A 24,480-nucleotide genomic window follows, 5' to 3' on the forward strand; every position below is an offset into this window, starting at 1 on the left:
TGTTTTCTTTCTGGACGTCACCGATTCCACCTCAGAATCAGAAGTGACAGGCGGGGTCGGGGACGAATCCCCAGACGTATCCATAACCATCGAGCCATGATCCTTCATAACATTCCTGGCCATCTGTGCTAACACCTGGGCCGAGGATTGAGTAGAGGTATCACCCTGTCGGGCTGACTTAAACTTCCTCTTGCCATATTTCTGAAGGGTTTGAGTAAAAGGCTTGAGAGCCTTGATCAGTGCCTTATTAACTGACCCTTGGACATGGGTATCCAGGGCCTCAACAAAATTTTCCTCCAATTGTTCTTCTTGTGGCTCATACTCTTCATACTCGTTGTATTCTACCCATTGGTTATCCTCCTCGGCGTAGTACGCCATAGCGCTAAAGCAGGGAGGTGAGGAGGAACTTCTACAGGGGGGGAGCAGCCCAGGGGTGCCTCCAACACACACACACACACTGTAGTTCGTAAGGTTCAACACTCTGAATGAGGCCAAGATTGAGGTGGAAGGAGACCCCTGTATACACACAAAACTCCCCTAGAGCCAAGCTCTGATCCGGACACGCTCCGGTAGGCGTTCGTTGAGACCAGGATTTATGCAGTCTGAAAGGCGCGCGATGTGCGAGGAGCCGGTATCATAGAAAACGAAAGTCGGCTCCTCGCGCATGCGCGTCGCGTGTGGGGGGCGAACTCGACTTGGAGGGTCTGTGAACCAAAACAGCTGAGCCTATGAGGTCTTTTTTAGAAAACCACGCTTTTGGATTGCACTAAACCAGACCAGGTGGTCACATGACACAAGTATATGATAGATATCCTATCAGCCCACCCACTTGGCGGAGCCTCGTCATGTAGGACGTCCAGAACCAGGGTAGTGAGTCCAAGCCCAGATGGATTGGCCAGACAACACACACTTCTGGTTCATATAATGGAAGTGTCCATGCCACAGAGTGGTGCTGGAAAAGTGCAGTGCAAACAAAAAAGTGAAGTAAGTGATGTTAAAATGACGGTCGAGGCAAAAGAAAAACTTTTATTGATATTCACCAGGACGCCAGATTAAAAAGAGATGTAGGACAGTGTGAAAAAATCACTGTTTACTTTGCTGTGTTATTAAATAGGCCAACATGTTTCTGCCAACAGGTGAAACTACACCGGCATTCTTCAGGGCCACATACATAAGATTTTGCTACTGCAAAGGTACACTCAAGAAGTGTTGTATGAAGTGAAAAAGACAGACCAATTTTTATTAACGGACTGTCAAAACTAATAGAGTGGTCATGTGGACCATCCTACCGTATCCTTTAGAACCAGTAGTTGATAGAGGATGTAATCCTGTAAACAAAAAACAGAAAAACAACAACTATTGTGTGTTCTTTAAACATAACAAACTAGTCACGTCGTGAAGACCATTAAAAGACTCAGCTGGGCTAGTCCCTACTAGAACGGCCAATCAAAATAATATAGGTTGCATTTGGAGTAAACCACAGTCATTGCTGAACATAATATTTCAAAAAGTAGAGAAGACTTACCCAGCAATGTGTGGGAGTCAAGCCTCACCTCACCCGGCAACGGCTCGGAGATTGAGGCCCGCTCTACGCACAAACAAATAAATGTAAACATGTAAGCCCAAGCGACTCAAAGGGTCTGTAAAGTATCCTAAGTCAATACTATGTTTTTAAAGTCTGTGCATGTAAATAACTGGTTATATGATTGCCCACAGTGATCACAGTCCCAGGGAGATCAAGAGAAGGTATAACTGCTAGTCAAAACTAGTTTATAATCGCTGACTGGCTGGGTAAACCTAGGGTCAATACCACTATTGACCTAGTAATACTGCTTGAGTTATAAGTATGTAGAACACTCAAAAGCAGCATACAGTTAAGAGATGGAAATGAACTGTAGCGTTCACAGGTAAATTTATAAGGGTGGTGAGTCTGAGTGAGAATACAGCCCAATAATAGACTAAATAAGGACAAAAAGAACCATAGCCTACACCTATGGCCTCACTCAAATGGTAGGGAAAGGTCAGATACTCAGTCTTAAAGTTAAGCTGGAATTATTTATCAGCCAAGAGAAAGCATTACTTCTTAAGACCGAGTGCTCAGAATATGCCCCACAGCCAGTAACAGCACACCACGCTCTGCCCACTCACCTCTCCGTCGTTACCTCTCGGCTAAACCAAAGCCGAAGGGGAGGCAACGAGGAGAGGTGAGGCTCGCGCTTATATACCCCACCTAATTGGAGGAATGGAAAACAGCTGCTAGCCTGTAGCAATTGCCGATATACGGGTGTTCAATTCCCTGCGCATGCGCGCCAGTGAGTCACTTCTCGGCAAAATGTGGTCGAAGCCCGGGCATGCGCGAACGGGTAAGGCGTGCCTCCGGTGCATGGAAACATGCCGATTGTGAGCGCATGCTCAGTAGCATGTATACTAGACACGAACCTGGCTAAAAAGTAAACAGTGCTGCGCTTCGTTTACATGCCCGATGCTTTACATACATATCGCGTGGGACAATGTAAAAACAACGATATGGAATTCTTGAAGCGCTAATTACAGGCTCAGAATCGTGCATAGCCTCGTACTTATGACACAAATGCACAATCATAGAGTATTAAATAGCGGGCGCTATGAAGTATGTTATGCGCCAGAGTTTATTGTGTAGGTCAAATGTGGCGAGTCAGCATTCCAGGTGTAGGAACAGTGTGTAAAAGATGTATAAAGAACACACTATGCAAAGATATTGATCAAATTGCAAAGACCAGGTGTGAACCACCAGGGATGTGCGCTGACCACTGTGAGCTATAGGGACTGGAACTTCAGAAACAGAGCAGGCTGAACCCGGAGCCTGGAATGGATGGATTCAACAACAAAGGAGGGAGCACTGCCTCACCCAGTTCATTTTGCATGTTAGGGTAATATTAACTGATTACTGACGTGTACTACACATTGTATGGTCACTGGAGAGGATCTACGTGATGTAATGTGTAGAGAAGACTTTTATGCTAAAGTTTAGGGTGTAAAGAATTGCCAGTTCATACGGGTTATATTTCCATGGAGAATCCTAGATGGTTAAATGGACACCCAAGGGATGTTATCGTTCAACCCCGACACATCAGTTTTCAATTTAAAAATCCAACGTTGTTCCTTGATAAAAAGAAACCGTGAGACATCTGTTATGTGCGCTGGGATGAAGGGCTGTTCTAAAACCAACCACCTCAGGTCATCAGCTTTGTGCTTCTTGATTAAGAAGTGGTTCGTCAGGCAGGTGGACTGTTTATTACACCGTATCATACTCTTATGTTCGCTGATACGTAGCTTGACTTTTCTGGTGGTGTGTCCAATGTATGCCAGACCACACGGACATGTGATCATATAGATCAATCTCTCCGAGTTGCAGTTTGTATGATTGAACAATTTCCATGGTCTGGAAGTTCCAATATCAATGGAGAGGGTCTTACGGGTCTGTGGACATGCCGTACAGCTACCACAAGGGTAGTGCCCCTGAACCGGAGTGGTATTCCAGATGGTTTCCAAAGTGGTAGTGGTTTCCTTCCTCTGTGTCTTCGGTCTTGTATGAACCAGGCTGTCTCTGATACTAGACCCTCGTTTGAAGGCGAACAGAGGCCTGGGTATTACACCAGAAGCCGTGTTCAGGATTTTCCAGTGCTTCAGTACTGTTTTCTTCACCATACTCGATAGAGTGCTGAAAGTGTGCACCATCGTAATCCTTTCAGACGGTGTCCTGCTTTGTTGATGTTCAATTAGTGCCTCTCGATTGTTATTAAAGGCTCTTTTATGCGCCCGACGTATCAAATGATTTGGATAGTGCCGTTCCTTCAGGTTCAGTGATAATTCTCTCGCATGTTGTTCGTACAAGTGATTGGAGGAGCAGTTACGCCGGACCCTCAAAAATTGGCCCACCGGCAAGTTATCACGTAGTGACTGTGGGTGGAAACTTCGATATGACAGTAGGGAGTTTCGAGCCATGGGTTTCTTGTATAATCGACTCTGCAAACCTCCCTCTCCCGGAAAGATGAGAAGATCCAGGAATGGTAGCTGCTCTTTGCTGTACTCCACTGTAAATCGGAGATATTGATTTCTGGAGTTCAACCACGTGTGAAAGTCGGTAACCTCCAAACTAGTGCCTCTCCATATGACAATGATGTCATCTATATATCTGCGCCACAGCAACACCTGACAAAAGTAAGGGTTGCTGTGGTTTAGGACATGGTCTTGCTCAAATTGATGCATATACAAGTTCGCCAGACTGGGGGCAAAGACACTCCCCATTGATGTCCCGGAGACTTGGAGGTAGAGGTCATCCTGGTATTGGAAATAATTCTCCATCATCGCAAGTCTGGCGCACTCCATGATGAAGGGTATTGGAGTGATGGTATCCGGTGGTTTGGATTCAAGTAAGTGCCTTATGCAGTCCAGAGTCTCTTGCTGAGGGATGCACGTATAAAGAGACTCAACGTCGAAACTCACCAATAAGTCGGTCTCGACGTTGAACTCAGTCTCAGCAAGAAGTCGAAGGACGTCACCAGTATCCTGTAGGTACGTAGGTGTCTCCCTTACTAATGGTTTCAGGTAGACATCCACAAAGGTGGATAATGGCTCGAGTAGAGACCCAATCCCCGAGATGATTGGGCGACCCGGAGGTGGTCTCTTCTCCTTGTGTATCTTCGGGAGGCAATAGAAGTAAGGGACCACCGGGTGGGCCGTGGTCAAGTACCTTGCTTCCTGAGATGTAATCCATCCCTCACAGGATGCTTCCTCAGTAAGACTTTTGATATCATTGGAGAGTCTCGTGGTCGGATCATCCGTTAGTCGACGATAGGCATCGGAATTGTTCAGTTGACGTACGCACTCCCTGTGGTAAGTGTCAGTGTCCTGTATGACAATGGCACCGCCCTTGTCGGCGGGCTTGATTGTGATGCTGAACTGTCAATTCTTTACACCCTAAACTTTAGCATAAAAGTCTTCTCTACACATTACATCACGTAGATCCTCTCCAGTGACCATACAATGTGTAGTACACGTCAGTAATCAGTTAATATTACCCTAACATGCAAAATGAACTGGGTGAGGCAGTGCTCCCTCCTTTGTTGTTGAATCCATCCATTCCAGGCTCCGGGTTCAGCCTGCTCTGTTTCTGAAGTTCCAGTCCCTATAGCTCACAGTGGTCAGCGCACATCCCTGGTGGTTCACACCTGGTCTTTGCAATTTGATCAATATCTTTGCATAGTGTGTTCTTTATACATCTTTTACACACTGTTCCTACACCTGGAATGCTGACTCGCCACATTTGACCTACACAATAAACTCTGGCGCATAACATACTTCATAGCGCCCGCTATTTAATACTCTATGATTGTGCATTTGTGTCATAAGTACGAGGCTATGCACGATTCTGAGCCTGTAATTAGCGCTTCAAGAATTCCATATCGTTGTTTTTATATTGTCCCACGCGATATGTATGTAAAGCATCGGGCATGTAAACGAAGCGCAGCACTGTTGACTTTTTAGCCAGGTTCGTGTCTAGTATACATGCTACTGAGCATGCGCTCACAATCGGCATGTTTCCATGCACCGGAGGCACGCCTTACCCGTTCGCGCATGCCCGGGCTTCGACCACATTTTGCCGAGAAGTGACTCACTGGCGCGCATGCGCAGGGAATTGAACACCCGTATATCGGCAATTGCTACAGGCTAGCAGCTGTTTTCCATTCCTCCAATTAGGTGGGGTATATAAGCGCGAGCCTCACCTCTCCTCGTTGCCTCCCCTTCGGCTTTGGTTTAGCCGAGAGGTAACGACGGAGAGGTGAGTGGGCAGAGCGTGGTGTGCTGTTACTGGCTGTGGGGCATATTCTGAGCACTCGGTCTTAAGAAGTAATGCTTTCTCTTGGCTGATAAATAATTCCAGCTGTTCCTACACCTGGAATGCTGACTCGCCACATTTGACCTACACAATAAACTCTGGCGCATAACATACTTCATAGCGCCCGCTATTTAATACTCTATGATTGTGCATTTGTGTCATAAGTACGAGGCTATGCACGATTCTGAGCCTGTAATTAGCGCTTCAAGAATTCCATATCGTTGTTTTTACATTGTCCCACGCGATATGTATGTAAAGCATCGGGCATTTAAACGAAGCGCAGCACTGTTTACTTTTTAGCCAGGTTCCTGTCTAGTATACATGCTACTGAGCATGCGCTCACAATCGGCATGTTTCCATGCACCGGAGGCACGCCTTACCCGTTCGCGTATGCCCGGGCTTCGACCACATTTTGCCGAGAAGTGACTCACTGGCGCGCATGCGCAGGGAATTGAACACCCGTATATCGGAAATTGCTACAGGCTAGCAGCTGTTTTCCATTCCTCCAATTAGGTGGGGTATATAAGCGCGAGCCTCACCTCTCCTCGTTGCCTCCCCTTCGGCTTTGGTTTAGCCGAGAGGTAACGACGGAGAGGTGAGTGGGCAGAGCGTGGTGTGCTGTTACTGGCTGTGGGGCATATTCTGAGCACTCGGTCTTAAGAAGTAATGCTTTCTCTTGGCTGATAAATAATTCCAGCTTAACTTTAAGACTGAGTATCTGACCTTTCCCTACCATTTGAGTGAGGCCATAGGTGTAGGCTATGGTTCTTTTTGTCCTTATATAGTCTATTATTGGGCTGTATTCTCACTCAGACTCACCACCCTTATAAATTTACCTGTGAACGCTACAGTTCATTTCCATCTCTTAACTGTATGCTGCTTTTGAGTGTTCTACATACTTATAACTCAAGCAGTATTACTAGGTCAATAGTGGTATTGACCCTAGGTTTACCCAGCCAGTCAGCGATTATAAACTAGTTTTGACTAGCAGTTATACCTTCTCTTGATCTCCCTGGGACTGTGATCACTGTGGGCAATCATATAACCAGTTATTTACATGCACAGACTTTAAAAACATAGTATTGACTTAGGATACTTTACAGACCCTTTGAGTCGCTTGGGCTTACATGTTTACATTTATTTGTTTGTGCGTAGAGCGGGGCCTCAATCTCCGAGCCGTTGCCGGGTGAGGTGAGGCTTGACTCCCACACATTGCTGGGTAAGTCTTCTCTACTTTTTGAAATATTATGTTCAGCAATGACTGTGGTTTACTCCAAATGCAACCTATATTATTTTGATTGGCCGTTCTAGTAGGGACTAGCCCAGCTGAGTCTTTTAATGGTCTTCACGACGTGACTAGTTTGTTATGTTTAAAGAACACACAATAGTTGTTGTTTTTCTGTTTTTTGTTTACAGGATTACATCCTCTATCAACTACTGGTTCTAAAGGATACGGTAGGATGGTTCACATGACCACTCTATTAGTTTTGACAGTCCGTTAATAAAAATTGGTCTGTCTTTTTCACTTCATACAACACTTCTTGAGTGTACCTTTGCAGTAGCAAAATCTTATGTATGTGGCCCTGAAGAATGCCGGTGTAGTTTCACCTGTTGGCAGAAACATGTTGGCCTATTTAATAACACAGCAAAGTAAACAGTGATTTTTTCACACTGTCCTACATCTCTTTTTAATCTGGCGTCCTGGTGAATATCAATAAAAGTTTTTCTTTTGCCTCGACCGTCATTTTAACATCACTTACTTCACTTTTTTGTTTGCACTGCACTTTTCCAGCACCACTCTGTGGCATGGACACTTCCATTATATGAACCAGAAGTGTGTGTTGTCTGGCCAATCCATCTGGGCTTGGACTCACTACCCTGGTTCTGGACGTCCTACATGACGAGGCTCCGCCAAGTGGGTGGACTGATAGGATATCTATCATATACTTGTGTCATGTGACCACCTGGTCTGGTTTAGTGCAATCCAAAAGCGTGGTTTTCTAAAAAAGACCTCATAGGCTCAGCTGTTTTGGTTCACAGACCCTCCAACTCTTCTTGTTCTTTGTAGCTCGATTAGGGGTATTTGAGTTTGGATGGTCTATAAATATAGTCCCCTTGACCCTCCTAAACAATTGTTTTTCGGGCGAACTTGACTGCCTCCTGAGCGCGAGAGGCTCGCGTCTGTCTCCTCCTGCTCCACCGCCCCCTACCGAGCGAGACACGCGCACTGCCGACTCGCGTGCACAAAGACCGGAACGGGCCAATTAAGCAATGTGAGCAATAAAGGCGAAGGCATAAAACACACAGTAGCAACACGAAAGAAGCGTGTGGGGAATAAACAACGCAACGGAAGACATCGCAGTCAATAAACGCGAAGGCATCAAGAGCACATTAGACACAACAAAGTCAAGGGCACGATCACGCGCCGTTCACAACCACCGCCCTTAAAACCATTAACCACAATAAAGTAGAAAACGTAAAGGGCACTTAACTCGCTGCTGCAGCAGCAAAGAAAGAGGAGGTCGTATGGTTAAACATGGACAGTGTATATTGGACTTGTTAGTGATTGGTGCAGACTGTTGGAGGGGGTTGTCCTTCCGGGGTCATGCCAGTTTAAAGTTTTTATTGGCTGCTGTTTTGTCAGTAAAGTGAAGAGAAGCATAATCCTCGCCTCCGTGGACTGACATAGAATCGGAGCCTCCGTGGACTGACATAGAAACATGAATAGCTGAAAGCAGTTGATGCCTGTTTCAATGTATCATGTACCACCTCAGCCTGTGTACTCTGGCGTAAAAGACCCAGATAAAAGGATAGCTCTGATTGGCTGTGTGGCAAAATCTTAGCGTCTTTGATCCAGTCAGAACAGCCGACATGGGTTCTGACCAAAGTATACAGTGCGCCTCCATTGGTCGCTCTCCCGAAAGTGCAGAAAGTTATTGAAACTACCTCTTAACTCCTACATTCTATGAGTTCCATACGTCCTTTCACCTCGGTGTTTACTCTTTGTTGCTGTTGTATTTTGCGTTTGGCTTTGAACTACACGCTCATATTAACACCCCAAACCGTATCATCCTCAAACTCCCTAGTTATCCAGAGTCTTTGTCATGCTCTGAGATGGCCCCATCCTGAAAATTGTACGGTGGGCCAGTGGCGCAATGGATAACGCGTCTGCCTACGGAGCAGAAGATTCCAGGTTCGACTCCTGGCTGGCTCGGTATAACCTTTTAGCACTTTCATTCATTTAAATATTCACGTTTTCACAAATACTTACATCACAAAAAAAGCACTCATATATTCTTCAAATTTACACAAACAGTTATATCAAAAAATTAAACAAGTGAACTTCGCGGTGGTCTCAGCTTATTATGTATGTGTGTGGCATTTACACTTTAAAAAGAATACAACATATATTCATGAAAATACGCATACCAGAGAGTTTCTTTGGTTACTCAGTATTTTAATTGTAAAATGAACATATTTCTCTAGGGTCACAGCAAGGTTCGAATAATAATTTGACATAACAATAAAGTAATGAGAATTTGCCAACAACCCATTTCAGAATAAACAATCAAATTCATGGTACGTCTACATTTCCTGCGGGGAAAATAATACAAACGATTTTGACAAAAAGCAACCTTTGCTTGCAAAAGATAGGTGACAGGTCGCGAGTGTTTTGATATATTCGGTTTTACTACGCCTCAGTTATTTACCAATAATCCTCAATCGCCCGATTCCTAACCTTCCCCATCATACTGTACTTCAAGGGGGAGCCCATTTCCAGAAGACTGGAAACCTCAGTTGCCATATAAATCATAAATTACATTTTCGTCTCATCCCTTCACCTGGTTGTACTTATACCACGACCTCTCAAACAGATTTGTTTTTTGATGCGCCCAGTGTTTTCGTTTCTTTTAAAAAGGCACAAGAGGTGTAAAAGTAAAACAGATGTTTCCCATCATGGGCAGACTTTAAGCTGTTCGATATGATAGAAGTCTCCAATGTGAATCTTTTTTGTTGACAGACACATGCATTATTGATTCTTATAAAGCAAGACATATGCCAGTATTTCCGAAACGGAGGGTATCACTGGTGGGTCACAAGCTGATTTTTGGTGGTTCGGGAAAAATCTGAGCAATAAAAAGAAATGTCTTTAAACTCTGTATTTATTTTGTCACATTTGCCAGTGTTTCAAAGACAGAGGTCAAATGTCGGGCTATGTCTTCTGAAATCATGCTGCTTACTGTTTTAAAATATAATTGGTGTTTACTTTTCTTTCTCTGACAGCAAAGTGAGAGGAGTTTTTAAAGTGAATTATGTGACAATCTTGCAGGAATATAAAAGAAGGGCTGTAGGATGTTGTGTTTTTTGTGTGTTTTTTTTTCAACACACAACAGAAAGTAATACCTGTAAATTAACTGTGTGCATTCAGCTGTTAGAAAAGCAAGAATGAAGCACAATTTTTGGGGGAAATCCCGAAGTGTGCAGGAAACAGAGATTTTAATAGAATCTAAACTAATCAAGACACTTTACTTGGAGATGCACAAATGAAAAATATTCCCAGAAACCTGATTGCCACACATTATCATTTGTGTGCTGTATAGTTTAATCAGTAAAACTGTATCTGTGCAAAGTTAGTGGCCATTTCAATGAGCACCTCCTATGGGTTATATTTATACAGTATTGTGTTAGCTTTCCTGGATGCAGAAAAGTGGGGGCTTCAGTCGAGGTCTCCACTCTGTAAGACAGGTAAAGGATAATGATGCCCCAAAGACCAAAATGCCCCAAGGTAAGTAGCAAGAGGCACTCCCTAAATGTAGGCAAACCCGGAGTACTCTGTGGCCACTCTGCAGCAATGAGGAGAGGTCAGCACGTGCTACCTCCTTGACAACCAGTGCTCACCATGTGCTGATAAAAATTTATTTGGATGGCCTGACTGGGGAGCAGGGAGACACGCAGCAGGCCACCACATAAAGCAGTTGCAAAGTGGCAGTCCCGCCTGCAGCCCAGCAGTCAGAAGGCTGACACAACTAAGCAGGCAGTCTTGGCGGTCTTGGCAGTCTATGGCGGTTTCTCTTAGCAGCAAAACAGTCCTCTGGCAATGTGCAGTCTGTAGAGCCAGCAGCATCTGGTTACAAATCCATGCAGTGTCCAAAAACATGGGGCCAAAGCCCCTGCACTTATACGCAAACATGTCTTTGTTTAAAGGATGACTTCAAAGGAACCCTTTCAAGTGCACAACAATACCCTTTCAACCCAGCCCTGGATTAAGACATCAGTAGGGGGTAAATCAGCCCTTTGTGTGAGGGCAGGACACAACCTTTACAAATGTAGTGTGAGCGCCCTCTCCCTCTTCCAACCCAGACAGATCATCATTATGCATATTAATGCAGATGCCACCTCTTCACACACAGCCCTTCCTGTGTTGTGGCTGTCTGAAAAGTAGGCGCAAAGTGTAGTTGTTACCCATGCCTAGAGGTGCATTGCAGGCAGGCTGCAAAGCACAGTGATAAGCACAGAGAAAGGCCCACTTTCTAAAAGTGGCATTTCTAAAATAGTACTGTAAAACCTAACTACACCAGTGAGCAGGATTTATCACCACTTTTCTAAACATACCAGACATGGCAACATCACTCCTTTCAGGTCCGGAATTACCACATAAGTGTGTATGCATATGGATCACTGAAATAATATCGTGGACAAAATATCGACAGTCAAAATATCGAGTTTGTATCTACAAACAGGTAAGTACAAAAATATCGAGTACAAAATATTGTTTACAATAATATAGTTGTAAAAAATATCGACTTTATTAAAAACAGTGTTAAATGAAATTAATATTCAAATTTAATTACTAAAATATACTTAAAAATACTTAGATTAACTTATAATAATTAAATAATAAATGAAATTAATAAAAATAATTTTTTACAATCTTATTTGTTAAAACATATATATATAGTAACATACTATAATTAAATAAGATACTATTATATTACCGTACGATACCAGAAGTGTAAAAAATACTATTCCCACTCCAAACAGTGCAAGCGTAGGGAAAGCATTGGATAGCGTAGGTGTTAAAATTACTATTCCAACTCCAGTGGGTGCAACAGTAGGGAAAGCGTTGGATAGCGTAGGGGTTAAAATTACTATTCCCACTCCAGTGGGTGCAACAGTAGGGAAAGTGTTGGATAGCGTAGGGGTTAAAATTACTATTCCCACTCCAGTGGGTGCAACAGTAGGGAAAGCGTTGGATAGCGCAGGGGTTAAAATTACTATTCCAACTCCAGTGGGTGCAACAGTAGGGAAAGCGTTGGATAGCGTAGGGGTTAAAATTACTATTCCCACTCCAGTGGGTGCAACAGTAGGGAAAGTGTTGGATAGCGTAGGGGTTAAAATTACTATTCCCACTCCAGTGGGTGCAACAGTAGGGAAAGCGTTGGATAGCGTAGGGGTTAAAATTACTATTCCAACTCCAGTGGGTGCAACAGTAGGGAAAGCGTTGGATAGCGTAGGGGTTAAAATTACTATTCCCACTCTAGTGGGTGCAACAGTAGGGAAAGTGTTGGATAGCGTAGGGGTTAAAATTACTATTCCCACTCCAGTGGGTGCAACAGTAGGGAAAGCGTTGGATAACGTAGGGGTTAAAATTACTATTCCCACTCCAGTGGGTGCAACAGTAGGGAAAGTGTTGGATAGCGTAGGGGTTAAAATTACTATTCCCACTCCAGTGGGTGCAACAGTAGGGAAAGCGTTGGATAGCGTAGGGGTTAAAATTACTATTCCAACTCCAGTGGGTGCAACAGTAGGGAAAGCGTTGGATAGCGTAGGGGTTAAAATTACTATTCCCACTCCAGTGGGTGCAACAGTAGGGAAAGCGTTGGATAGCGTAGGGGTTAAAATTACTATTCCAACTCCAGTGGGTGCAACAGTAGGGAAAGCGTTGGATAGCGTAGGGGTTAAAATTACTATTCCCACTCTAGTGGGTGCAACAGTAGGGAAAGTGTTGGATAGCGTAGGGGTTAAAATTACTATTCCCACTCCAGTGGGTGCAACAGTAGGGAAAGCGTTGGATAACGTAGGGGTTAAAATTACTATTCCCACTCCAGTGGGTGCAACAGTAGGGAAAGTGTTGGATAGCGTAGGGGTTAAAATTACTATTCCCACTCCAGTGGGTGCAACAGTAGGGAAAGCGTTGGATAGCGTAGGGGTTAAAATTACTATTCCAACTCCAGTGGGTGCAACAGTAGGGAAAGCGTTGGATAGCGTAGGGGTTACAATTACTATTCCCACTCCAGTGAGTGCAACAGTAGGGAAAGTGTTGGATAGCGTAGGGGTTAAAATTACTATTCCCACTCCAGTGGGTGCAACAGTAGGGAAAGCGTTGGAAAGCGTAGTTGTAATAATTAAATTTGTAAAAATCACATATTAACAAATTAATCAATTAATATAAAATTATTAACAATTACTATTTAATTAATTAACACATATACATTTATTATCAATTATTTACTAATTACTATCAATCAATATATTAACATATTTAATTATTATTAATTAAATTACTTCCCACCCTATTCCCCTATAATCCCACAACCCGCTACTGCATTAAATTAGTAAATTTTACATATTTAACAATTAATCAATTATTATTAATTAATTTGCAATTACTATTAAATTAATTAATACATATAAATTAATTTACATTAATTTTACATTAATATCGATTAATTAATTTACATATTTAATTAATTATAATTAAATTACTTCCCACCCTATTCCCCTATAAACCCACAACCCGCTACAGAATTACATTACGCAATTATTATTAAAACAAAATTCTTTTAATAAAATTATTTATAACATTAATACACACTTTTCACACATATTATTACATAAAAATACACTATAAAATATTATATATTATTAAAAATTCGATATTTTTGCTATCTATATTTTACACAGTCGATATTACTTCACTTACCTTAAAAACAATATTTTTGTAGTCGATATTCTGTCCAGTCGATATTTTGTCCAGTCTATATTTAAAAGTTGATATTATGTCCAGTCGATATTTCGGAATCAATATTTTGTCTGTGCACCGTATGCATATATCTGTTGAGTTATGAGACAGGGTGACAACAAGCTGAGTGTCACCCACATAAGACACAATGGTGAAATTGCGTCTTTCAACAGTCTCCCAGCCAGGGGTCCATTGTAAAGATAAAAAGAGTTGGACTCAGAATTGAGCCTTGTGAGACCCCTTGTGAGAGTGGAATGCTATTGGAAATGTGTGGGCGCTGCGAAACTTGGAAGCTGCATTCTGGATGAAAGAAATCATCCATTTTAGAGCTACTCCCTCCCACCCACCTGACCTAAGTCGCTGCAAGAGCAGTTTGTGGGATACGGTGTTGGAGGCTGCGCTGAGGTCCAGTAGGACCAAAGCTGCAGTCCGACCTTCATCCGCATGCCTGTGTTTTGTCTCCGTGGCGAGGAGGAATACTGACTCCGTAGAGTGCGTGGCTCTGAATCCTGATTGTGTGGGATGGTACAGGTTGTGCTGATTAGCATGCGCAAACAATTGCAACATTCTCTGCTATTTTAGAAAAGCAGGGCAGGAGTGAAATAGGGCGCTGGTTATCCAATAGACCCGGATGCACTCGTGGTTTTTTAAGGGGAGGACAAAGCTTGCTTCCACTTACTTGGGACCTCACTGCAGCTCCAGGAGAGCTCCTGGAGTTGCTGTACATCTAGACCTTCCCTAATGATTTTAATTGGGGCTGGGACCGCTGGGAACCTGATTTCATGCTCAGAGCTACACCTTTTAAATCTTCCAATGAAGGGGGGAGAACTTCAAGAAGGAATTGGCCTTAAACACAACGATTCTCTCGGACTGAGAAAATGTGCCATTATGGCATCATCAGGAAAGGAATCATATATTTTGGACACCTTCGTTGCAATCAGGTTACACAACTCTGGAGAACTAATGGCAGAAGCCATAGTTCTCTCCAGGGAGGAGAAATCTTTAAGGATGGCGAACAGTTCTTTAGCGGAGTTGTCCACCTGCTCTTTTCTATCATTATAGTAAGCAGCGCATGAACAAGACCGCAGGCTTGCGGTCGAAACACGTCTTCTTGCCATGCTTGTGAAATAAATAATCTTTAAGCACCACAACTGGAGTGCCCTTTGTTTGACCTGGCGTGGTATCACTGTGGGATTTTGCTTTCCATATATATATATATATATATATATATATATATATATATATATATATATATATATATATATATATATATATATATATATATATACACATACATACACACATATATATTACCTACTGGCGGTCGCCAGTAGGTATATAGTTAGGATTTTTTTGAATAGGGATTTCTGAAAATTCTATGTTGAATAACTTTGGCGTTGGTGGACGGAATTGGCTGAAATTTTCAGGAAAATGGCACATTTTGTTTCTGAGCGTCCCTTGAAAGTTTGGGGGGGGGGGTTTCGTCAAGCGGGGGCCGAGAAAAAAGGGGGTCCTAAAACGTGTTTTTAACATTGAGTTTTCCATAGGGCGGTTGGACTCACTTTTAGCTCGAACGGCTGAATGGATTTCTATGAAACTTGGCAAAATTGTAGAGACTGTTTGCCCGATGTGCCTTTGCTAGGTCTCAAGATATGTGCTCCAGTGGATTTTGAGAAATTAACGTTAAAAAAAATATATATATCTGTGACAGCGTCCCGGTTCGCGTACCAGACGCGTAACGGAACTTCGCGAGGAGAAGCGGATTGGCTCTCCAGTGACTCTCAAGATTCTAAACAGTCCGGGGCGGCCGCCATCTAGTCTCTCGGTAGGATCGAGAGACAAGAGGTGGAAATAAACGAAGGGGGAAATGAATGAAAGGGGCAAGGTAGACCCCTCCTGACCCCCTAGGATTGATGTGGGGGCTATTAAAGGGCCCCGCGGGGCAAAAAAATAAAATACATTTTTTCTCGATTTTTCGCAGTGGAAGCACTTCCCGGTACATGAACTGGGTAGCTCACCGGTAGCGTAACGGGAGTCCGCCATCTTGTCTTTCGGACGAATTTAGTCACAAGATGGAGGATAAACAATGTTGGGAATGGGTATAAGGGGGCGCGGGAGACATATCCTGACCCCCTAGGTTTTCTGAGGGTGGCTGAGGAGGCCCATATATGTAAAAAAAAAACAACTTTTTTTTTCAAATTTTTGCACAGTTAGCGCCCGGTCCACGCACCGGGTAGCGTTCCGGAAAGCGTAACAAGGGGAAAACCAAGGGAAATAGTAAAATTATATTTTAGAGTGCTTTGAGGTAGGGTAGCTCTGAATAGAGCTGTTGTGTTGTGTGGGTGATGTAAGTACCAATGAAGAGTCTAAAATTCATTGTACACCGTCTCCTCTGTAGATATTTTGTATGTTCTATTATGGGGTATTTAAATGTAAATGTGTGGAAAAGCACTTCATGCTTTAAAGCAATTGTATTTTTGAACTGATTGTTCTTTCCTCTTAGTCCTCCTCTTTGTTTTTTTTCCCCACACTCTTCTTCAGCATGATAGTTGATAAATTCGTTCCCTCAAAAAAGTATATACATAAAAAAATTATATTAAATACATATAAAATATATTTTTCCTTTAAAAGAAGAATACATTTTACAGCTTTTGATATTTGCTAATAAAAAACCATTGAAATTCACTGAAAAAAACATATGTTATAGACCATATATAGTTAGGAATTAGCATTTACAAAACCTTGAAAATTCACTGAAAAAACCATAGGTTATAGACCATATATAGTTAGGAATTAGCATTTACAAAACCTTATTTTACTCACACAAAACCATTGAAATTCGCATATATAGTTAGTTGCACTAACTATATATCGCGCACCCGCAATCCACTGCTGATCATGTCACATATTACATCATTCATGACATGGTCAGTGACATCACTGATGACATCACTGATGACATCTCAAATGACATCACTGATGACATCACTGATGACAACATCCAGTTACTGTATGTTTCTGTAAAGTTAAAATATGTCTTACATATTGAAGAATGAGTGGATGTATAAGTGTCTGGATGAAGGATCTAGTAGGTGCATGACTGACTGTATGAGTGAGTGATTAAATGTGTCTCACTGAGTGCATGGGTTAGTGACTAAACTGTCTTAATTTGTGCATCATTATGTCTGTTGTTCTGTAAACTGCTGCATGTGCTGATCAGTAGCTATATGAGTAACTACATGGGTTATTGATTGGTTGCCCAGGTATTTGTATGGGAGACTGAGTGTGTGTGTGGGTGGCTGGGAGGCGTATAACTCTGTGCATAGATGTGTGAGCAGTTGATTCACTAGATGTATGGGTTCAAAAGTGCATGTGGAAACAGCTGTATGGGCGGTTGACTGTGTGCATGAGTGTATTGGTGAGTGAATGGATATCTCAGTGCTACATGTCAAAGTAAGGACATATGTAAAACACAGTGCATGTGAGAGTTGACATATATAAATAACTGTGCATAAGAGCCAGTAAATGTGTGAGTGGCTGTATGGATCATTGTGAACTTGTATCAGGGATTGTATAAGAGAGTAAATATGTGTTAGTATATGTTTGAATAAGTAAGGTGTGTATAACTGTATAGTTGAGGAAATGAAGGTGTGATTGATTCTTTGCATGACTGACTAGGTGTGTGAGTAACTCCATGGATGAGTGACAGTCGGTATGCACCTGTTACAACGCAATTTTTACTCCGCACTACCACTACAAACCAGGCATTACAACGCATACTATTACAACGCATTGCGCTGGGGGGCGCTCTAGGATAAGAGGTAAGTTTAATTTACTATCCAACACCTTCCCTAGAGTCCACGGGGACTGGAGTTAGAATAGTAAATTATACTTACCACTATACAGCACCCCAAAGCGCTATGCGTTGTAACGGTATGCGTTGTAAATACCGCGTTGTAATGGTATGCGGAGTAAAAGTATGCGTTGTAACGTCATACATCCGTGACAGTCTGTCTGTCTGTTTACACTGAGTGTATCTAAGGTTATATTAGAGTCTGAAGAGGTTTATCGTATTATCACATGAATGATGTCAACAGTGATGTGATCAGTAATGTCAAATGAGATGTCATCAGTGATGTGGGAGTGCACTTTAACCGGAACCGCTCCTTCATCAGCCGCGGTGGCGCTCTGCTGATGATGGAGCGGTTCCGTTATGGCCGGCCCGAGCCACCTGCGCAGAGCGGATTCCGCGCCTGCGCTGGGCGTTCTATTGAGCGGGCGGGGCCATGACGGAACCGCTCCGTCATAAGCACAGCGCAACCGACGCTGGTGACGGAGCGGTTCCGTCACCAGCATGCGCCCGCCACTCGGCCGTCCTCCCCCCTTAGCACTGCGGCAGAATAGCCGCCGCAGTGAAGGGGTTAAAGCATTTAAATCTTTCCATTTCACTGTGACCGATGTGTGATCAAGGGCTTTCGCGTCCGAAACGCGTCACTGCTGGAACTTGGCAAATAAAGAAAACATCTTGCCTCATTGAAGTGGTCCGTTCTCCTTCTTCGCCGGTTTTGTAAAGCTGGAGGTGGTTTGGATTGTTACTCGTTGAATATATATATATATATATATCCAGGTGCAGACCTCTTCAAACTCCTCTAAATCACAGACAACCAATCAAATTCAAGGTGCAAGCAGTGTGATAAATTTATTTAAAAATAAAGAAACAAGTGTCCTTCCATGACGCGTTTCGCTCCACGAAGGAGCTTGGTCACATGACGCTCCCCAGCAAACATAGCATTTTTAAAGTGGATTAAAAGCCCAACCAGCGAGGAGGAGCTACGCGGGCATCCAAGATGGTCACGTGAGCAGAGAGCTCCCGAGACCCGCGCCGCCCTTCTTTATCTATCCTGCAATTATCCTGATCACTTTGACGGGCTTTTGAAGTACTACTCTCACTGATGCTGTCGATCCTTTTTTGGTCGAAATCGGACCTTGGGGACCATTTTTCTGTCGTCTTCAACTTTCTGGCCTGACCACAGACGCAACCGGGGCCTCGGCTGCCTGCCATGGCCGAGCTGTAATGCAACAACAACGGCTGCCTGGCATCTGGCCCACCGGTGGTGTGCCACTTTCACTTTCGGTTTCCGGCCTCATCGTCTCTGTCTCCTCCTACTCTGTCCTCGCCTGCCACTCTCACAGTGAACGCTTTCCATCTTTGGACTGGCAAGGAGGCCTGTGGTATTCACTCTTCGAACTACACTTCAGAGATTCTGGACTTATCATCGTCCCGCTGAACTTTGGTGCCCTCGGCCGCCGCTGACTGCGACATGGCGACGAAACCTGAGGCGTAAAAACGCAGGAAGACTGTAACTCGGGGGGGGTCGATCCAGTCTAATATGATCGAGCGCTACACCCAGCCGAGAGGCTCCCCCGGTGTCACCAGTGTGGGCTCTGAAGGCCCTCAAACGGACTTGTCGTCTTCCTCTGAAGTGTCACTCCAAGACCTATTGGCTGCCATCTCTGGACTTAAGGCTGATATGAGTCAGCAATACGAAGCCATCGTGTCCAAGATAGACACGGTGGCTGTGGATGTCACTCTTATTCGAGCCGATCTTGCCAAAACGAACGAGAGGGTGAAGGCACTAGACCTGAAGGCGTCGAGTCTGGTGACGGACATGGCGGAGGCGCAATCCGAGATCGGGAATCTGCGTACCTCGCACGATCTACTGCTCAAACGCATTGAGGACTACGACAATAGGGCCAGGCGGAACAACATACGCCTGGTTGGAGTGCCGGAAAGTGATGGTGCTGCCTCGATCGATTTACTGGTCGAGGAACTTATAGTTGCTAAACTCGCTCCGGTTGGACTCAGCAAGTTCTTTGCCGTAGAGCGTGCCTACCGTTTCCCAGGAGGACAAGTGAAGCCAGGAGGCCCGCCGAGGCCTATCATCGCAAGGCTATTTCACTATCGAGACAGAGACGCTATCCTGCAGGCCGCCCGTAAACACTGGCCGTTGAAATACAACAATAACTCTATCTCCATCTATCCTGATTTCACTCCCCAAGTGCAACGACAACGATCTGGGTTCCTCGGAGTGAAGCGTCGTCTAAGGGGCCGGGGACTGAAGTACGCCATGTTGTTTCCAGCACGATTGCGGATTGAGTTCAGAGAACGTGCCTATTTTTTTGATCAGCCGGACCGTGCTGCTGACTGGTTGGACTCGTTGCCGACAGATGACTCTGAGAGCGGTGGTCCTGGTGGTGCGGAAGGTGGTGCGACGGCCCAGGAGTGATATGGGCCCCCGGAGGTCCGACTTGAGACTACGAACTCTACAGAGTAAATTAACTTTGGGCTCTATGTTTATGCCCGTGGCGGTGCGGGTGCGGGTGATTTCTCCCTTCCTCCTCGGGGGGTTCTTTGTGTAGATCAGATGGGGTGACAGGCACACTGCAGTTTGGGGTGGCTTTTTAGTCAGCAGGGGTGCAGGGTGGGGGGTGTTGTAACGGGTTCTTGGTTGGGGGATGGTTCTTGGGGATTTGGTTGTGTTTCGTTTTGTTTGTTATGTTCCTTTTTTCATGGTATTTCACTGATTGCAAATATTCCGAACTTGGGGTTGTGGGGGAGGGTTGGGGCAGATTGCCTTTGCTGCGATGGGGGGGGGTGAGATGCAGGTTCTTTCTTGGAATGTCAACGGGTTGGGTGACAGAATCAAACGTGGCATTGTGTTACAGTTACTGAGGCGACATGCCCCTGATGTTGTGTTCCTTCAGGAGACCCACTTAATCGGTAATGCTTGTAAGGCTCTCGACCGTCGAGGCTACCGATTGGTCGCACATGCTGGTTTCACCTCTGGGTCCCGGCGAGTGGGTATCATGGTGAAGTCCTCCCTATCCCTTGCTATTGACGATGTTATATTGGACGATCGGGGCGGTATGCTGCTGTCTCCGGGAGGTGGGAGGGTAAACAAATTGTGCTAGTGGTTGTATACATTCCCCCGGGGCTGCAAGCTACCACCTACGCCGACCTCGGCAAGACTCTTCTTGGTCTCCCTGATGGACTGTTAATCATGGGCGGGGACTTCAATTCTGTTATGTATGGCGAATTTGATCGGCTGCCCTCTAGAGTCCTGCCGCCATCCCAGATGTGGCTCAATGAGATGGCAGATATTTTTGGTCTGGTGGTTGTTTGGCGTTCGCTGCACCCGTCGCTCCTGCAGTATACCTTCCACTCTGGTGCACATGGCAGCCTCTCTCGTATAGACTATTTCTTTATGCTGGCCTCCACTCTGTCCACTGTCCGGGAGGTTCGACATCTTCCCCGGGCTATCTCGGACCATTCCCCCTTGGTGGTCAGGATTTCGGTGGGTGGTCTGCTCGGCAACAGGATCCCCCCTGTCCCTCCCTGGCACTTCCGAAACCCCCGGCTCCGCTCAGATATGGTGAAGGCAATTGACTGTTACTTTGATGAGAATGTGGGCTCGGTCACCTCCCCTACTGTTCTGTGGGAGGCCTTTAAGACGGTTATCAGGGGTTCCGCATTATCTCTCATTGCTGCTGAGCGTAGGGCTAAAAGGGAGGCTGTTCTGGCCCTTGAGACTGAGATCACTGCGCTTGAAAGTGAGCTGGGTGGGGACGACACGCCTGCACTGTTGCACACTCTGGAATTAAAACAGGCTGACTACAAGGCTTGTGTCACTGATGCTGCTAAGTTAATGCGCACGAATCAACTGGGCCGGCTGTATGATGTGGGTGACAAAGCTAGCAAACTCCTGGCATGGCTGGATAAGGCTGAACGAGCGAGTCGTGTTGTGCCTGTTATTGTTCGCGAATCTGGTGAGAATGTCTCCGACCCAGGCGAGATTGTTGATTGTTTTGTGGACCACTCCCGGAAGGTTTATACTCCTGTTAGTGATCGTGATGAGGCCGATTCCAGGCTGTTATTGCGTGATATAGCTCTGCCTACTGTATTGGAGGACGATGGCCTTGTTTTGGAGGCCCTTTCACCGTAGATGAGATTGCCCTTGCTATCCGATCGTTACGCTCGGGTAAGGCGATGGGCCCGAACGGGTTGCCCATCGAACTTTACAAACTCTGCCCGGACAAGATGGCCGCCCATCTGCGCAACATGTTTCTCGATGCGGTTGAGGCTGGTAGCCTCCCACTTGAGCAGCGCCTAGCTACCATAGTGGTCATTTATAAAGATGGCAAGCCTCGTGACCGTTGTACCTCCTACCGCCCCATTTCCCTGCTAAACGCGGAACCCAAAATCCTTGCCAAGGTTCTGGCCAATCGGTTGTTGAAGGTGATTTGCGACCTGATCCATCCGGATCAATCCGGTTTTATTCCGCACAGGAACACGGCCCTTAACCTGCGTAGGCTTCATGGTGTTCTCGCGAGGGCTGCAACTCTCGCGGAGCCGGCGGTGGTGGCCTCCTTAGACGCCACTATGGCTTTCGACACCATCGAGTGGCTCTATCTCTGGGCGACCCTCGCTAAGTTTGGCTTTGGTCCTAATTTTATTGCATGGGTCAAGCTCCTTTACGAACGACCACTGGCTCAGGTTGTGGTAAATGGCAGATGCTCTGACCCCTTCCCATTAGGTCGTGGCACTCGTCAGGGCTGTCCGCTTTCCCCGCTTCTATTTGCGCTCGCGCTTGAACCCCTTGCGGCGTGGCTTCGGTGGGAACCCTCGATTAAGGGGATCCGGTGGTCGCCAGATCTCGAGGATCGCGTCTCATTGTACGCCGATGATATCCTTCTCTATCTCACTTCCCCTCAAAAGTCTCTTAACGTCCTCTTCGACGTTCTTACGTCCTTTGGTAAGAACTCTGGATTAGTCATCAATTGGACCAAGTCCTGTGTTTATGTTATAGCCGGGGCTTTGCCACCTCTGCCTCGCAGGTTCCCCATTTTGGTGGCGACGGACGGTTTCAAATATTTGGGGATCTATGTCTCTACGGTCTCTTCGGTCCGCTATGAGCGGAACCTGTATGCCCCGCTCCGCCGACTCAAGCAGGATGTAAGAAGGTGGCGTGAATTGCCCCTATCTCCATTGGGCCGAGCGGCGCTCTTCAAAATGATGTCGCTCCCCCGATTTCTTTACGCCCTGCAGAATTTTTTCGACCCTGTCCCTGCTCGCTACTTTCGTGAGGTCGAGAGCCTACAGCGACAACTGATTTGGGATGGCCGTGCCCGTATTGCATTGTCCAAGCTTACCCTCTCATGGTACGATGGTGGTATTGCTTTGCCGGATATTAGACGCTATTACTGGGCCTCACACCTGAGCGCTATTAACCATGTGACGTACTCTTCGGAACCCGCCCCCGCCTTTGCTCTGGATAAACTGTTATTGCCCGGTGGCAACTTTAATAGGGCTCTGTACTCAAAGTCACCCGTCCGGCTCCTTACAGGTCCAATGAAGTGTGCGGTGCGGGCCTGGAGGGACGCTACTGTGGCCACGGGCTGGGGTGGTAAGTTGACGCGTATGACGCCACTGTATGACTCGGATCGGTTAGGCAACCTGTGGAAGACGAAAGGGTTTGATAAGTGGGACATGATTGGGATTAGTAAGGTGGAGGATCTATGGGCACGGGGCGCTGTGAAGTCCTTCGCTGTTTTGAAACTGGAATACCGGCTCGATGACAGGGAGCACTTCCGATATATGCAGGTTCGACATGCCTTGTCCTCCGTCTTTCCCCCTGGCACCGATATTCCGCAGTCATCCCCTTTGGAGGATCGTGTCTTGGACGGCCATGTCCCCGATAGCACAATTTCCTTAATATATAAAAAGCTCGTCAACAACAGGGCTGACCAACTGGAGAAACTTCCTGATTCTTGGACAGCTGACGGGCTCGAACTCGACGACGAGGACTGGCAGTCCGCTATATCCTCCCCTAAGGAGGTGGCTATCCCGGCTCGGCTTCGTTTTGTCCAGCTGAAGATCCTCCACTGTGTGTATGTGACCGAAATGCGTCTGGTACAAATGGGTTTAGTTTCGGATGGACGATGCAGGCGTGGGTGCGGTATGGATGGTACCTTCCTTCATGTTTTGTGGGAATGCCCAATGATCGCGGCCTTCTGGTCTAGAGTACATGATGTTATGGGTCGTGTCACCGGGATCCCCCTCCTTCCCGAATCACGACGTTGTCTGCTTAATGTGTGGGAGCCTTCGGATTGCAACGCTGCCCAGATGCTCTGGGTCACTCTGGGCAACATGGTCGCGAAGAGAGATATAGCTCAGCTCTGGGGCTCCCCTAGACCACTATTGCTCAGTGCCTGGAAGGAGAACATGGACTGGTGCATGTTCCGAGAAAAAACTGTGTATGAGGCACGGGGGCGTCCCAAGAAATGGTCCAGGGTCTGGGCTCAGTGGAATTCGTACCGCGGAGATATTTGCTCCCCTCCACTTGATTATGAGGCTCCTCTCCCCTCTTCTCCATGATTGACGTTCCGTTTCCAGTTTTCCGTATTTCCTTTGTTTTTCCCCTCCATGCTCGCCCCCCCTCGCCAGATGTGTTCCTTTATCTCTTTGTTCTATCCCCCCTCCCCCCCTCCTACGACCCTTGCCAGTATGATACCATGTGTT

At 45.6% G+C, this 24,480-nt stretch overlaps 1 non-coding gene across 1 annotated transcript; it reads left to right on the forward strand.

Annotated features, from left to right (window-relative positions):
* Positions 1–9,019: 9,019 nt before the first annotated feature.
* Positions 9,020–9,092, forward strand: TRNAR-ACG (transfer RNA arginine (anticodon ACG)). The gene has a single exon. It is a non-coding gene; the product is annotated as a tRNA-Arg (tRNA).
* Positions 9,093–24,480: the final 15,388 nt, after the last annotated feature.

This window comes from Lissotriton vulgaris, chromosome 5 (assembly GCF_964263255.1).
Source record: "Lissotriton vulgaris chromosome 5, aLisVul1.2, whole genome shotgun sequence".
In the NCBI taxonomy this organism is placed as follows: Eukaryota; Metazoa; Chordata; class Amphibia; order Caudata; family Salamandridae; genus Lissotriton; species Lissotriton vulgaris.